Genomic DNA, 15,783 nt, shown 5'->3' on the forward strand with positions numbered 1-15,783 from the left:
GTCGTGCGTTTCCAAAAGTGGCGGAGCGTGGCATTAAACCAAGAATGCTAACGCCGCTCTCAATTTCTATCCATGTAAATATACTGCTTAATGTTTTAGTGGAGGCGCGAGACGCAAGGCAGGGGGAGAGGAGAATTTTGAGGGGCACTTTAGACAATGAGCTATAAAATGTGGCCAAGCTCTTCAAATTAACGGCCTCATTTATGAGGTTTTGGCGCTTAGGGCAGCGCCGCAAAAAATCTTAATGCGCTGCCCTGAGTCAAAAGAAAAGGACCAGCAGAATCAGTAATCTATGAGATACGTGCATTCCTGTCCTTTTCCCTGCGCTGCTGCACAATAGGCTGCCATGTGCTAACGCAAGCACCCTTGCACCATAGTGCAAGGGTGCCTGCATTGCAGGGATGACTGTTTTTGTGCAGGAAGAGACACCTTCCTGCACAAAAACAATTACGAGAGGCGTTTTTCCTCTATGTGTGCTGCAGAATGCAGTACACATAGAAAAAGGAAAAGGGTGAAGAAATAAAGGTATTTCTCCTCTTTGCGCCTCACTTACACCTCCCCTAGGAGGTGTAGCCTTTTGAGGTATTCCCAGGTTTATTAATTCTTGTAAGTCAGTACCATGGGTGTTACGTGGGAACACCCACTGTAATGTCCATGGCACGCCTTCTTATTGCAGGGTGAAGCAACACAGCAACTTTAGCTGCATTGCCTCAGTCCGTATCTACTAGGCCATGATAAAATCCACATAGGGTGGCTTAAAATGACCTTGTAGATATGGCCCTGCAGTGTGAGCCGCCGGACCGTCACCGAAAGTGAATTTCCGGCAGCTAACAGGAGCTTGTAAATATGCCCCTGAGTGTCTTGACCCTCAGTAGACACAGACATTTCAATATATAATGAAACAAGTGTTGTAGAATGCACCATTAATCCCATTTCTGATAGATGTTCTGCTGGACATGTCATTTATCTGCCCCTCCCTAGCAGAATTGTCTTCAAACACACACATACAACACAGGCGTCACCAGTCAGGTGACCCTGTCAATACAAGCATTGGTAAGGCATCTGTTAGGACTGTGTGATGAATTTAATGCTGTTTTCATCACTCATCGCTAGGGACAAAGGAAGGACCTCCCTGACAAGTAACACGGGAGTGGAGAGGATGTGGTGCAGTGGCCAGAGCTGCTGACTCGAGAGCTGGTGATCCCTGTTTGCGTCTCGGCAGCGCAACATCCTATGATTCTGGGCAAATTACTTTCTCCAGATGCTATATATATACTTTCTAAGACAAAAAAGCAGAAAAGAGGGTGACTTTCTGAAAAAAGAGTGGCACCAAAGCAGATGTTAAAAGTATTTTGGCCACGGAAACTGATAAGAGAATCAGACAAGGAACAAGCCTTTGTAAATGCAGGAAACATGATAAAACCAATAGATTGGAGGAAAAGTAAGCGGCAAGCACAGAAGCTAGGAAAGAGAGGCTAGGAATAAAAGGCCTTTTTTAAGGTTATAATATAAACAATAGATTTCACAAGCACAGCTGTGCAGGCGGAACCTAAAAAGTTACAACAAACAAAAGAGGGGCCTGGTCAGAAACCTGTTCGTGTGCCGCAACTGAGCTAGTTACCAGAAACCATTAGAAGCACTAGAGTGATAGCCCAGGCATGTTAGAAAAATTCCCATCAGCCCACCCATGTGGCGGAATGTCGTCATGTGGGAGATGTCACCAATCCAATTCTCAAACAGTGCACCTAGTCATGGTGCAGAGATGGATGGATTAACCATGGTGTAAATACAGACCAATGGGCTTCACTGGTGATGCTAATGGGGTGCAGTGCAAAAAAATGAAAGTGATAAACGTGAAGATAAAATTGACTCCGAGGGCCAAAATTAATTTAATCAGTATGGCGCTTGGGTCAAGATTAAAATTCTGCCAAGATAGTTTGAAATTATAACTATGTGTGGGCAGAGTAAGTGAAGGTCGACATGTTTCAGCTGTACTGACTATTGGTCTAAGCTTTCTTCAGGACCATTAAAGAAACTGCGACTGCAAAATAGAAATTAAAGAATCGGTGATGCACGCTGATGTACAATGGATAAGTCCTACCAGTTCCTCTGAGCCCAGATGGATGCTGCAGGAAGTCCAGAACTGTATGTATCTCCTGAAGAGACATAAGCGTGAATCAAAAACCATGTAGTGCACAACAGGTCTCGGGAGAACAAGTACAATATACTAGGCACACAGACAGGGCGGTGGAGACTGTCTCTCCCCGCTTAATATATTACCATGTTGTAAATAGTGTCAAAAAATCACTTAAATTAGAGTGAGCTTAGTGACTTACCCAGCATTGTGTGGGAGTACGCCTCACCTCACCCGGAACCCACTCGGGAAAAAGGGGAGGCCCCGCTCTAGTTAGGGAAGAAAATGGACAGAGAAAGTATCTTTGAAAAATAGCAAAGAGACTCGCACCAATAGTAGTTGCCATTTCCTTAGTTGTTCCTAACAAAAGCCTAGCCTTAGTTAAAAAAGAGACTCAACCAAATATGAGAAAATTAGACTATGCATAGAATCAATCAGCCACAGTTGGAGGGACAGAGTACTAATTGGAGGATGTCCTGCAACCATTAATAAACTAGAGTGGACTGTGTCTAGCAAACAAGATTACTATCAAAGTTTGTCAATGGGCAGAAGAGAAAAGGCTAAAAGGCTGGAAATGCCACTCTCCAAGGCAACTATAGCTCATGTTAGAAACAAATGAATAGGGCTCTCCCTATAAAATGGTAAGGAGAAGGTCTGATACCCTACCTATCCGTCGGTACCTCGCTGCTGGCGTCCGAGTAGGAACGGAGGTACCGACGCTGAGCACGTACGTGTATTTATATACCCGTTAATTGGCTACAGCTGTTGTCAGTTGTAAGGCGATCGCTATGGAAATCGGGTGCCAGCGCTGTATTGCGCGTGCGCTTGGCATCCCGATAGTGCGATTTTAAACGCGCATGCGCACAGCGCATAAGACGGAGAGCGCATGCGCGGGCCCTGAGCCGAGTGTAGTCACCGGCGCCTGTATTAAGGTGTACTGCGCATCCGCAGATGCGCAGACACATCGCCAGCGATCGCGCTACGCTGTGTGTGACGCCGTAGCGTAAACAAAGCTAAAACAATGGCCCAATTTGAAACAGTGACCCAATTTAAAGGCACTAAGATGTAATGTAATCATATATAACCCCTATTGCCAGTGTGGGAGAAAATGAGTATATATGCCCTAATATCTGTAAACATGATACACCGACTGAATCAAAATGAGAGCAACTAGACAATATGGAAGGCAAGAGAATCGTATGTCATCATATGTAATCCCTATTGCCAATGTACGAGCAAATGAGTGTATATGCCATAATAACTATATATATGTGATACATAGATTGAATCATGATGGGGGCAGCTAGGCATATCATACTGATGGCAACACGTGTTGTCAATGTGTACTTAAAATTAGTAATATGTATGTACCAAGTGGTATTGATCCGACTTGACAGTGTTCACTTAAAATAGGTTATATGTATGTGCCAAGTAGTGTATCAGGCTCAAATTGGCTGAATGTGGACTGGGCACATGGATACTAGCTGAATGGGGTAGCTTAAAAGACAGATGCACAGGACTCTGGGCTAGTAGATTCACAGAGATGTCCACGGTATGTCATCGTTCAGACCTTGCATATGACTTTTCAAAAGAAAAATCAATTTTTGCTCCTTCCTGAAAAGAAACTTAGCTACATCACTGATATGTGACGGAATGAATGGCCTTTCTAAAATGACCCATTTCATTTCGTCAGCAGTGTGTCCTTGCTCCAGAAAGTGGTTTGTTAGTTTAGTGGCCTGCTTGCGACACCTAATGGTGCTTTTGTGCTCCCCAATTCTTAACTTAATCTTACGGGTGGTGTAGCCAACATACTTAAGGGAACAGGGACATGTTATCATATAGATAGCGTTGTCGGTGTTACAATTCGTATGCTTCTTGAGCAACCATGTCCTTCCTGTCCCTATATCCACTGTGGTAGTTTTTTCAGTCTGAGGACAGACACTGCACGACCCACAGGGGTAGTGACCAGAGACTGGAGGAAGGTTCCATAAGGTAGTTAAGCTGTCAGTCTTGGTAGTCCTTGGTCTTGTATGGACAAGAGTGTCTCGAAGACTAGGTGCCCTTTTGAATGAGAACAATGGTAATGGAAGATTGGCCCCGGTGCTATTCAAAATCGTCCAGTGTTTACGAACCATTTTCTGGACAGGGTTGGACATTGTGCTGAATGTACTCACAAATGTCAGGCGCTCCATTGGTGGTTTGGGTGGGTGTTTTTCAATCAATGCCTCGCGGTTGTTGTTTGAGGCACGCTTCCAAGCTTTTTTCACAAGATGTTTGGGGTAATAGCGTTCCTCTAAGTGGGTGGCTAGTGTGGTTGCATGTTTGTTAAAGAGTTCCCTGGATGAACAATTCCTCCTGACCCGGAGGAACTGACCCACCGGAAGGTTCTCCCTCAGGGAGCGTGGGTGGTGGCTGTTAAATGACAAAAGTGAGTTCCTTGCCATCGGTTTGGTAAACAACTCACTCCGGAGGCTGCCATCCTCAGGGAAGATGGATAGGTCAAGGAAGGGGAGTCTTGTGTGACTGTACTCCAGTGAGTACTGGAGTACAGTCACACAAGACTCTGGACAGGGTTGGACATTGTGCTGAATGTACTCACAAATGTCAGGCGCTCCATTGGTGGTTTGGGTGGGCGTTTTTCAATCAATGCCTCGCGGTTGTTGTTTGAGGCACGCTTCCAAGCTTTTTTCACAAGATGTTTGGGGTAATAGCGTTCCTCTAAGTGGGTGGCTAGTGTGGTTGCATGTTTGTTAAAGAGTTCCCTGGATGAACAATTCCTCCTGACCCGGAGGAACTGACCCACCGGAAGGTTCTCCCTCAGGGAGCGTGGGTGGTGGCTGTTAAATGACAAAAGTGAGTTCCTTGCCATCGGTTTGGTAAACAACTCACTCCGGAGGCTGCCATCCTCAGGGAAGATGGATAGGTCAAGGAAGGGGAGTCTTGTGTGACTGTACTCCAGTGAGTACTGGAGTACAGTCACACAAGACTCTGGACAGGGTTGGACATTGTGCTGAATGTACTCACAAATGTCAGGCGCTCCATTGGTGGTTTGGGTGGGCGTTTTTCAATCAATGCCTCGCGGTTGTTGTTTGAGGCACGCTTCCAAGCTTTTTTCACAAGATGTTTGGGGTAATAGCGTTCCTCTAAGTGGGTGGCTAGTGTGGTTGCATGTTTGTTAAAGAGTTCCCTGGATGAACAATTCCTCCTGACCCGGAGGAACTGACCCACCGGAAGGTTCTCCCTCAGGGAGCGTGGGTGGTGGCTGTTAAATGACAAAAGTGAGTTCCTTGCCATCGGTTTGGTAAACAACTCACTCCGGAGGCTGCCATCCTCAGGGAAGATGGATAGGTCAAGGAAGGGGAGTCTTGTGTGACTGTACTCCAGTGAGTACTGGAGTACAGTCACACAAGACTCTTGTGTGAGTACTGGAGTACAGTCACACAAGACTCCCCTTCCTTGACCTATCCATCTTCCCTGAGGATGGCAGCCTCCGGAGTGAGTTGTTTACCAAACCGATGGCAAGGAACTCACTTTTGTCATTTAACAGCCACCACCTACGCTCCCTGAGGGAGAACCTTCCGGTGGGTCAGTTCCTCCGGGTCAGGAGGAATTGTTCATCCAGGGAACTCTTTAACAAACATGCAACCACACTAGCCACCCACTTAGAGGAACGCTATTACCCCAAACATCTTGTGAAAAAAGCTTGGAAGCGTGCCTCAAACAACAACCGCGAGGCATTGATTGAAAAACGCCCACCCAAACCACCAATGGAGCGCCTGACATTTGTGAGTACATTCAGCACAATGTCCAACCCTGTCCAGAAAATGGTTCGTAAACACTGGACGATTTTGAATAGCACCGGGGCCAATCTTCCATTACCATTGTTCTCATTCAAAAGGGCACCTAGTCTTCGAGACACTCTTGTCCATACAAGTCCAAGGACTACCAAGACTGACAGCTTAACTACCTTATGGAACCTTCCTCCAGTCTCTGGTCACTACCCCTGTGGGTCGTGCAGTGTCTGTCCTCAGACTGAAAAAACTACCACAGTGGATATAGGGACAGGAAGGACATGGTTGCTCAAGAAGCATACGAATTGTAACACCGACAACGCTATCTATATGATAACATGTCCCTGTTCCCTTAAGTATGTTGGCTACACCACCCGTAAGATTAAGTTAAGAATTGGGGAGCACAAAAGCACCATTAGGTGTCGCAAGCAGGCCACTAAACTAACAAACCACTTTCTGGAGCAAGGACACACTGCTGACGAAATGAAATGGGTCATTTTAGAAAGGCCATTCATTCCGTCACATATCAGTGATGTAGCTAAGTTTCTTTTCAGGAAGGAGCAAAAATTGATTTTTCTTTTGAAAAGTCATATGCAAGGTCTGAACGATGACATACCGTGGACATCTCTGTGAATCTACTAGCCCAGAGTCCTGTGCATCTGTCTTTTAAGCTACCCCATTCAGCTAGTATCCATGTGCCCAGTCCACATTCAGCCAATTTGAGCCTGATACACTACTTGGCACATACATATAACCTATTTTAAGTGAACACTGTCAAGTCGGATCAATACCACTTGGTACATACATATTACTAATTTTAAGTACACATTGACAACACGTGTTGCCATCAGTATGATATGCCTAGCTGCCCCCATCATGATTCAATCTATGTATCACATATATATAGTTATTATGGCATATACACTCATTTGCTCGTACATTGGCAATAGGGATTACATATGATGACATACGATTCTCTTGCCTTCCATATTGTCTAGTTGCTCTCATTTTGATTCAGTCTGTGTATCATGTTTACAGATATTAGGGCATATATACTCATTTTCTCCCACACTGGCAATAGGGGTTATATATGATTACATTACATCTTAGTGCCTTTAAATTGGGTCACTGTTTCAAATTGGGCCATTGTTTTAGCTTTGTTTACGCTACGGCGTCACACACAGCGTAGCGCGATCGCCGGCGATGTGTCTGCGCATCTGCGCATGCGCAGTACACCTTAATACAGGCGCCGGTGACTACACTCGGCTCAGGGCCCGCGCATGCGCTCTCCGTCTTATGCGCTGTGCGCATGCGCGTTTAAAATCGCACTATCGGGATGCCAAGCGCACGCGCAATACAGCGCTGGCACCCGATTTCCATAGCGATCGCCTTACAACTGACAACAGCTGTAGCCAATTAACGGGTATATAAATACACGTACGTGCTCAGCGTCGGTACCTCCGTTCCTACTCGGACGCCAGCAGCGAGGTACCGACGGATAGGTAGGGTATCAGACCTTCTCCTTACCATTTTATAGGGAGAGCCCTATTCATTTGTTTCTAACATGAGCTATAGTTGCCTTGGAGAGTGGCATTTCCAGCCTTTTAGCCTTTTCTCTTCTGCCCATTGACAAACTTTGATAGTAATCTTGTTTGCTAGACACAGTCCACTCTAGTTTATTAATGGTTGCAGGACATCCTCCAATTAGTACTCTGTCCCTCCAACTGTGGCTGATTGATTCTATGCATAGTCTAATTTTCTCATATTTGGTTGAGTCTCTTTTTTAACTAAGGCTAGGCTTTTGTTAGGAACAACTAAGGAAATGGCAACTACTATTGGTGCGAGTCTCTTTGCTATTTTTCAAAGATACTTTCTCTGTCCATTTTCTTCCCTAACTAGAGCGGGGCCTCCCCTTTTTCCCGAGTGGGTTCCGGGTGAGGTGAGGCGTACTCCCACACAATGCTGGGTAAGTCACTAAGCTCACTCTAATTTAAGTGATTTTTTGACACTATTTACAACATGGTAATATATTAAGCGGGGAGAGACAGTCTCCACCGCCCTGTCTGTGTGCCTAGTATATTGTACTTGTTCTCCCGAGACCTGTTGTGCACTACATGGTTTTTGATTCACGCTTATGTCTCTTCAGGAGATACATACAGTTCTGGACTTCCTGCAGCATCCATCTGGGCTCAGAGGAACTGGTAGGACTTATCCATTGTACATCAGCGTGCATCACTGATTCTTTAATTTCTATTTTGCAGTCGCAGTTTCTTTAATGGTCCTGAAGAAAGCTTAGACCAATAGTCAGTACAGCTGAAACATGTCGACCTTCACTTACTCTGCCCACACATAGTTATAATTTCAAACTATCTTGGCAGAATTTTAATCTTGACCCAAGCGCCATACTGATTAAATTAATTTTGGCCCTCGGAGTCAATTTTATCTTCACGTTTATCACTTTCATTTTTTTGCACTGCACCCCATTAGCATCACCAGTGAAGCCCATTGGTCTGTATTTACACCATGGTTAATCCATCCATCTCTGCACCATGACTAGGTGCACTGTTTGAGAATTGGATTGGTGACATCTCCCACATGACGACATTCCGCCACATGGGTGGGCTGATGGAAATTTTTCTAACATGCCTGGGCTATCACTCTAGTGCTTCTAATGGTTTCTGGTAACTAGCTCAGTTGCGGCACACGAACAGGTTTCTGACCAGGCCCCTCTTTTGTTTGTTGTAGCTTCTCTTGGGGCATGAGTGGTTCTGGTCGTTAAATATAGCCCTAGTTGACCCTCCCTACGTCTATTTTTTGGAACCTAAAAAGTACCAGGTGCTCTAACTTGTGGTCAGTTAGGTAAGTACCCATGTCACTAGTGTCACTGTTTCTTCAACGAGTGGGCCCAGGGCCCACTACTTTACACTCTACAAGTCTGTTTTGTTTAACTTTAAGCTTGTTGTAATCATTTATATATGCCTGGAGAGACATTTTCTCACAAAGCATTCTATTGAGCAGCAAATCTAGAATGGAAGTTACATGGACTAAAAAAATCCAGGCTTTCAAAATAAGGTAAAATTGTGCAAGATCGGCAAACAAGGACAAGACTGGCTGTTTTCGTTTGTGTTTACAAAATCAACTGGCAGCATCTCCCATTTATTTATTTATTTATTTATTTCGAAAACCTTTATTCAAAAAAAGAAGGAGATACATGCGCAGGCCCACAACCACCATGGCCGGCCGCAAAGACAGTTAATGAAAACAGGAGAAACTGGAGCCAATCAACAAACAGGATATAACAAAATACACCAGATGTGGTTGTGGGGCTCGCAAAGAGGATATGAGGTTTTCATTTTTAAATTTTAGAAAAAGAGTAGGGGCTGCAACAACAAGGACATCACACCTTACAGGATAGAAACACAAAGGAGACGATTGGGACTTACCCCAATTACAGTCGGAGATAGGCTATGACTAAAGCAACTATGCAATCTGGGCAGCCGCAGCGATAATACTGGACAATAAACCACCTTACAATAATCCGCATTTCTAAAAATCACCCCTGAGAGCCTACCCCCCAAGAACAGAAAAACAGAGGCTTATCGAGAAGCCGAAAAAAGAAAGAAAGGTGCGAGACCAAGAGACAGCCAACCCTACTAAAGAGGAAAGAACCCTCCCAAAGCCGGAAAAGAGCGATAGGGACCATGGAACAAAACAAACTAAAATAACAAACCCCCCCCGCACCCGCCACCCTGCACCCCTGTAATGGCTACGGCCTAACCCACTAACAGCGTGCCTGTCGCCCCGGAACTGCCCCAGAATAACAAACAAGCCCCCGGACAACCGGTACCCCCCGCCGGCGGTGACCCCCCCATAGCACAGTCATCATCAAGCAAAGCCAAACGATCAGCATTATCACGGGGAGGACAGTCACCAGGAAACCCCCCCCCCCATCCTACCCCCGGCCCGGTGAGGTACTCGGTGCAGTCCCGGCAAAAGTAAACGGAGCAACCCCAGGGAAATAGAAGTCAACCCTGCAAGCCTCACAAGGAGATCTATCGCCAAAGTCATAACAATTGTAAACAAAGGGAGCGTCTCAGATGGTCCAAAGCAGTGGCGAGGAGCAAGAAAACCTCAAAGTCAAAGTCAGCCCTGACCAGTGCGAATCCGTTCCGGAGCACATCCCGACCAAGCCACATCCGACCAGAGGCAGTCAGAGCGTCCATGGCAGACCAAGGCATTGAAGGTGGAGCAAAGTCCGGTCACAAAATGGCGGCATCCGTTATACAGACGGGCCGGAACAAAGGAAAATGGCGATCCCCTTCGACGGGACACTGAGACTCGGCAATGGAGAACAGGACATCCAGCGACGATACACCATCGGATAGGAGACGTAGAGGGAAGACCATGTACTGTAGCCGATGAAGGAGAAGTGAGGCCGACTCTCAAAGAAGCAAAGTCGGGCTGCCGCTCGGGCCCCTTAAGATGGCGGGTCAAATCGCTCGACTGGACTGCAGACTTCTGTGCAGGTGCTGCAGCGCCCGTGGCCGGTCGCGAGCAGACATCATCCAGTTTCTCCGCCAGGGAGACACATGCGCTGGCGAATTGCGAGCGGAGCGCCCCAATCGCCGCCATTACAGATCTCAATGAATGTGCGCCATCCATCCCCTCCATCCTGGGGTCCAGAGGACGGAGGGGAACACAATCTCCAGCCCACATCGCCGGGCTCCGGGCACACAGATGGCGATCGCAACAACAAGGGCGCCCCGATCTGGCACACTCAGCACAGACACTGGCCGCGGGTGCAGCCCGTCAGCCCCCGGACCGGGAAACGAAGGTCAGGCACACAAACCACAGCCACGGTGCAGTAGGATCGCAGCACGTCACAGTGTCTCTTCTCCGGCACCATCCATCAACAAGGACACAAATCAAAAGCGTAAAGAATTATCCAAACCTGGAAGACCGGCCACAATCGCGGTCCCACAGCCGATGTTGATCAGGTCCCTCTCGGATGGTTCAAAAATCGAGGTCCTGGCGGCAGCCCGGGAGTAGGCCAAAAATGGGACACGACATAACTTCGTCGCTGAATAAGGTAGGAACTCCGGGAAAGCACCGTTGGCATCAGGCAACCTTCATACATCCAGGCACAGGGCGTGGGTGGAGGATAAACAACAGGATAGACGGGCCGCTGGCGGAGGTCGGCGGAGCCGGGAGCTTATGCAGCCATCTTGGTACGCGGCGTAGCTCCTCCTCCATCCCCATTTATTAACATAGTTAGCAATATCTACAAAACAAATTTCAATGTATACCGCACTTCTTAATGAAAAGAATGTAATAACATTTAATTAATGCAATATGACTATTCAGCAATCCATTTCAGTTTATATAAGAACAAAAGTTTTTATCCAGATCTTTCATTAACCATGAATAGGTGGCTCCTCTTTAAGAGGAACCTTCTAGACAAATAGTAAAGAGCTAAATTCTTAACATGTAAAGTTGTAATTTGACGCCGTAGGACTAAGTAACACCTACTTTTATTATGGTCATAATTTATATATTCACTTTGATTAAAATGGGAAGGAGTGAAAGATCTGAGAGTACTAACAGAAGTTAAAATTGACAATTTACCTCAGAAAACTAAAGAAAAGAAGTTGATGGCATTGCACAGAAAATATGCAAATATAAGTACTACGACCACGCCCTGCTTGAGTTCTGTCATCAACAAACCAAATACCACTCTGGCGTACATGCGCCAAGGTGTAATGTATGCCGGGTGGGCGTTCCGTCGCAAGGAAGCCTCGTAAAAGTGACACAGTAAAATCTACAAAATTTCACTGAGTCGCTTTTATGACACCACTGCATCACAACGTTGCGCCTGCTTGAAGCAGGTGTAAGGAGTGACGCAGCATGATGGGAATAGTCATTCCTGACCATTGTTGGAGTTGTGTCGTGCTTACGACTTTACTTCAAAAATGCATTGCCTTTCCGACAAAGGATGCGTCACACATCTGTCTATCCTTGCGCCACGGTGCACCGCATTGTAAATGGGGCGCATCCATGGTGGCGCAAGGTTAGTGTTTCTGTCACGCAAAGTAGCTGTCGCATCTCTGCTAATACGCAGAGATGTGCCAGTTCTTGTAAGTCTGGCCCCTGGTCTTTACATGGAGTAATGAGTAGAAATGCTTTACATCACCTCGTTTTATGATGTTTCTATGTGTGCTGAATTATGCAGCACATATAAAAACAACAAAACGCCATGCATGATTGTTTATGTGCAGAAAGGTATCCCTTTCTACACATAAGCAATCATTCCCCCATAGCAGTCACCTTTGCACTATGTCCAAGGGTGCCTGCGTTGGGGCTAGGCAGCTGTAATTTGTGGCAGGTTGTGCAGAAACACAGGGCTGCAGAGTATTGTTGTAAATACCTTGGTCGTGCATTTCCAAAAGTGGCGGAGCGTGGCATTAAACCAAGAATGCTAACGCCGCTCTCAATTTCTTTCCATGTAAATATACCGCTTAATGTTTTAGTGGAGGCGTGAGAGGCAAGGCAGGGGGAGAGGAGAATTTTAAGGGGAACTTTAGACAATGAGCTATAAAATGTGGCCAAGCTCTTCAAATTAACGGCCTCATTTATGAGGTTTCGGCGCTTAGGGCAGCGCCTCAAAAAATCTTAATGCGCTGCCCTGAGTCAAAAGAAAAGGACCAGCAGAATCAGTAATCTATGAGATAAGTGCATTCCTGTCCTTTTCCCTGCGCTGCTGCACAATGGGCTGCCATGTGCTAACGCAAGCACCCTTGCACCATGGTGCAAGGGTGCCTGCATTGCAGGGATGACTGTTTTTGTGCAGGAAGAGACACCTTCCTGCACAAAAACAATTACGAGAGGCGTTTTTCCTCTATGTGTGCTGAAGAATGCAGCACACATAGAAAAAGGAAAAGCGAGAAGAAATTAAGGTATTTCTCCTCTTTGCGTCTCACTTACACCCCCCCTAGGAGGTGTAGCCTTTTGACGTATTCCCAGGTTTATTAATTCTTGTAAGTCAATACCATGGGTGATACATGGGAACACCCACCATAATGCCCACGGCACGCCTCCTTATTGCAGGGTGAAGCAACACAGCAACTTTAGCTGCATTGCCTCAGACCATATCTGCTAGGCCATGATAAAATCCACGTAGGGTGGCTTTAAATGACCTTGTAGATATGGCCCTGCAGTGTGCGCCGCCGGACCGTGACCGAAAGTGAATTTCCGTCAGCTAACAGGAGCTTGTAAATAGGCCCCTGAGTGTCTTTACCCTTAGTAGACACAGACATTTCAATATATAATGAAACAAGTGTTGTAGAATGCACCATTAATCCAATTTCTGACAGATGTTCTGCTGGAAATGTCATTTATCTGCCCCTCCCTAGCAGAATTGTCTTCAAACACACACATACAACACAGGGGTCACCAGTCAGGTGACCCTGTCAATACAAGCATTGGTAATGCATCTGTTTGGACTGTGTGATGAATTTAATGCTGTTTTCTTCACTCATCGCTAGGGACAAAGAAAGGACCTCCCTGACAAGTAACACGGGAGTGGAGAGGATGTGGTGCAGTGGCCAGAGCTGCTGACTCGAGAGCTGGTGATCCCTGTTTGCGTCTCGGCAGCGCAACATCCTATGATTCTGGGCAAACCACTTTCTCCAGATGCTATATATATACTTTCTAAGACGAAAAAGCAGAAAAGAGGGTGACTTTCTGAAAAAAGAGTGGCACCAAAGCAGATGTTAAAAGTATTTTGGCCACGGAAACTGATAAGAGAAGCAGACAAGGAACAAGCCTTTGTAAATGCAGGAAACATGATAAAACCAATAGATTGGAGGAAAAGTAAGTGGCAAGCACAGAAGCCAGGAAAGAGAGGCTAGGGATGAAAGGCCCTTTTTAAGGTTATATTATAAACAATAGATTTCACAAGCACAGCTGTGCAGGTGGAACCTAAAAAGTGCCAGGTGCTCTAACTTGTGGTCAGTTAGGTAAGTACCCATGTCACTAGTGTCACTGTTTCTTCAACGAGTGGGCCCAGGGCCCACTACTTTACACTCTACAAGTCTGTTTTGTTTAACTTTAAGCTTGTTGTAATCATTTATTTATGCCTGGAGAGACATTTTCTCACAAAGCATTCTATTGAGCAGCAAATCTAGAATGGAAGTTACATGGACTAAAAAAGTCCAGGCTTTCAAAATAAGGTAAAATTGTGCAAGATCAGCAAACAAGGACAAGACTGGCTGTTTTCGTTTGTGTTTACAAAATCAACTGGCAACATCTCCCATTTATTTATTTATTTATTTATTTATTTTTTTCGAAAACCTTATTCAAAAAAAAGAAGGAGATACATGCGCAGGCCCACAACCACCATGGCCGGCGGCAAAGACAGTCAATGAAAACAGGAGAAACTGGAGCCAATCAACAAACAGGATATAACAAAATACACCAGATGTGGTTGTGGGGCTCGCAAAGAGGATATGAGGTTTTCATTTTTACATTTTAGAAAAAGAGTAGGGGCTGCAACAACAAGGACATCACACCTTACAGGATAGAAACACAAAGGAGACGATTGGGACTTACCCCAATTACAGTCGGAGATAGGCTATGACTAAAGCAACTATGCAATCTGGGCAGCCGCAGCGATAATACTGGACAATAAACCACATTACAATAATCCACATTTCTAAAAATCACCCCAGAGAGCCTACCCCCCAAGAACAGAAAAACAGAGGCTTATCGAGAAGCCAAAAAAAGAAAGAAAGGTGCGAGACCAAGAGACAGCCAACCCTACTAAAGAGGAAAGAACCCTCCCAAAGCCGGAAAAGAGCGATAGGGACCATGGAACAAAACAAACTAAAATAACAAACCCCCCCCGCACCCGCCACCCTGCACCCCTGTAATGGCTACGGTCTAACCCACTAACAGCGTGCCTGTCGCCCCGGAACTGCCCCACAGAAGGGAAAATATAAGAAGAAGTGGAGGAGGAGAATAACAAACAAGCCCCCGGACAACCGGTACCCCCCGCCTGCGGTGACCCCCCCATAGCACAGTCATCATCAAGCAAAGCAAAACGATCAGCATTATCATGGGGAGGACAGTCACCAGGAAACCTTCCCCCCCCCATCCTACCCCCGGCCCGGTGAGGTACTCGGTGCAGTCCCGGCAAAAGTAAATGGAGCAACCCCAGGGAAATAGAAGTCACCCCTGCAAGCCTCACAAGGAGATCTATCGCCAAAGTCATAACAATTGTAAACAAAGGGAGCGTCTCAGATGGTCCAAAGCAGTGGCGAGGAGCAAGAAAACCTCAAAGTCAAAGTCAGCCCTGACCAGTGCGAATCCGTTCCGGAGCACATCCCGACCAAGCCACATCTGACCAGAGGCAGTCAGAGCGTCCATGGCAGACCAAGGCATTGAAGGTGGAGCAAAGTCCGGTCACAAAATGGCAGCATCCGTTATACAGACGGGCCGGAACAAAGGAAAATGGCGATCCCCTTCGACGGGACCCTGAGACTCGGCAATGGAGAACAGGACATCCAGCGACGATACACCATCGGATAGTAGACGTAGAAGGAAGACCATGTACTGTAGCCGATGAAGGAGAAGTGAGGCTGACTCTCAAAGGAGCAAAGTTGGGCTGCCGCTCGGGCCCCTTAAGATGGCGGGTCAAATCGCTCGACTGGACCGCAGACTTCTATGCAGGTGCTGCATCGCCCGTAGCCGGTCGCGAGCAGACATCATCCAGTTTCGCCGCAAGGGAGACACATGCGACTGTGAATTGCGAGCGGAGCGCCCCAATCGCCGCCATTACGGATCTCAATGAATGTGCGCCAT

The 15,783-nt window shown here is 46.4% G+C and overlaps 1 pseudogene; it reads right to left on the reverse strand.

The window, feature by feature from the left end:
• Positions 1-11,352: 11,352 nt before the first annotated feature.
• On the reverse strand, positions 11,353-11,407 carry LOC147746995 (U7 small nuclear RNA; annotated as a pseudogene).
• Between the last annotated feature and the right edge of the window lie 4,376 nt (positions 11,408-15,783).

The sequence above is a fragment of the Lissotriton vulgaris genome, chromosome 1_1 (genome assembly GCF_964263255.1).
Source record: "Lissotriton vulgaris chromosome 1_1, aLisVul1.2, whole genome shotgun sequence".
Taxonomy (NCBI): Eukaryota; Metazoa; Chordata; class Amphibia; order Caudata; family Salamandridae; genus Lissotriton; species Lissotriton vulgaris.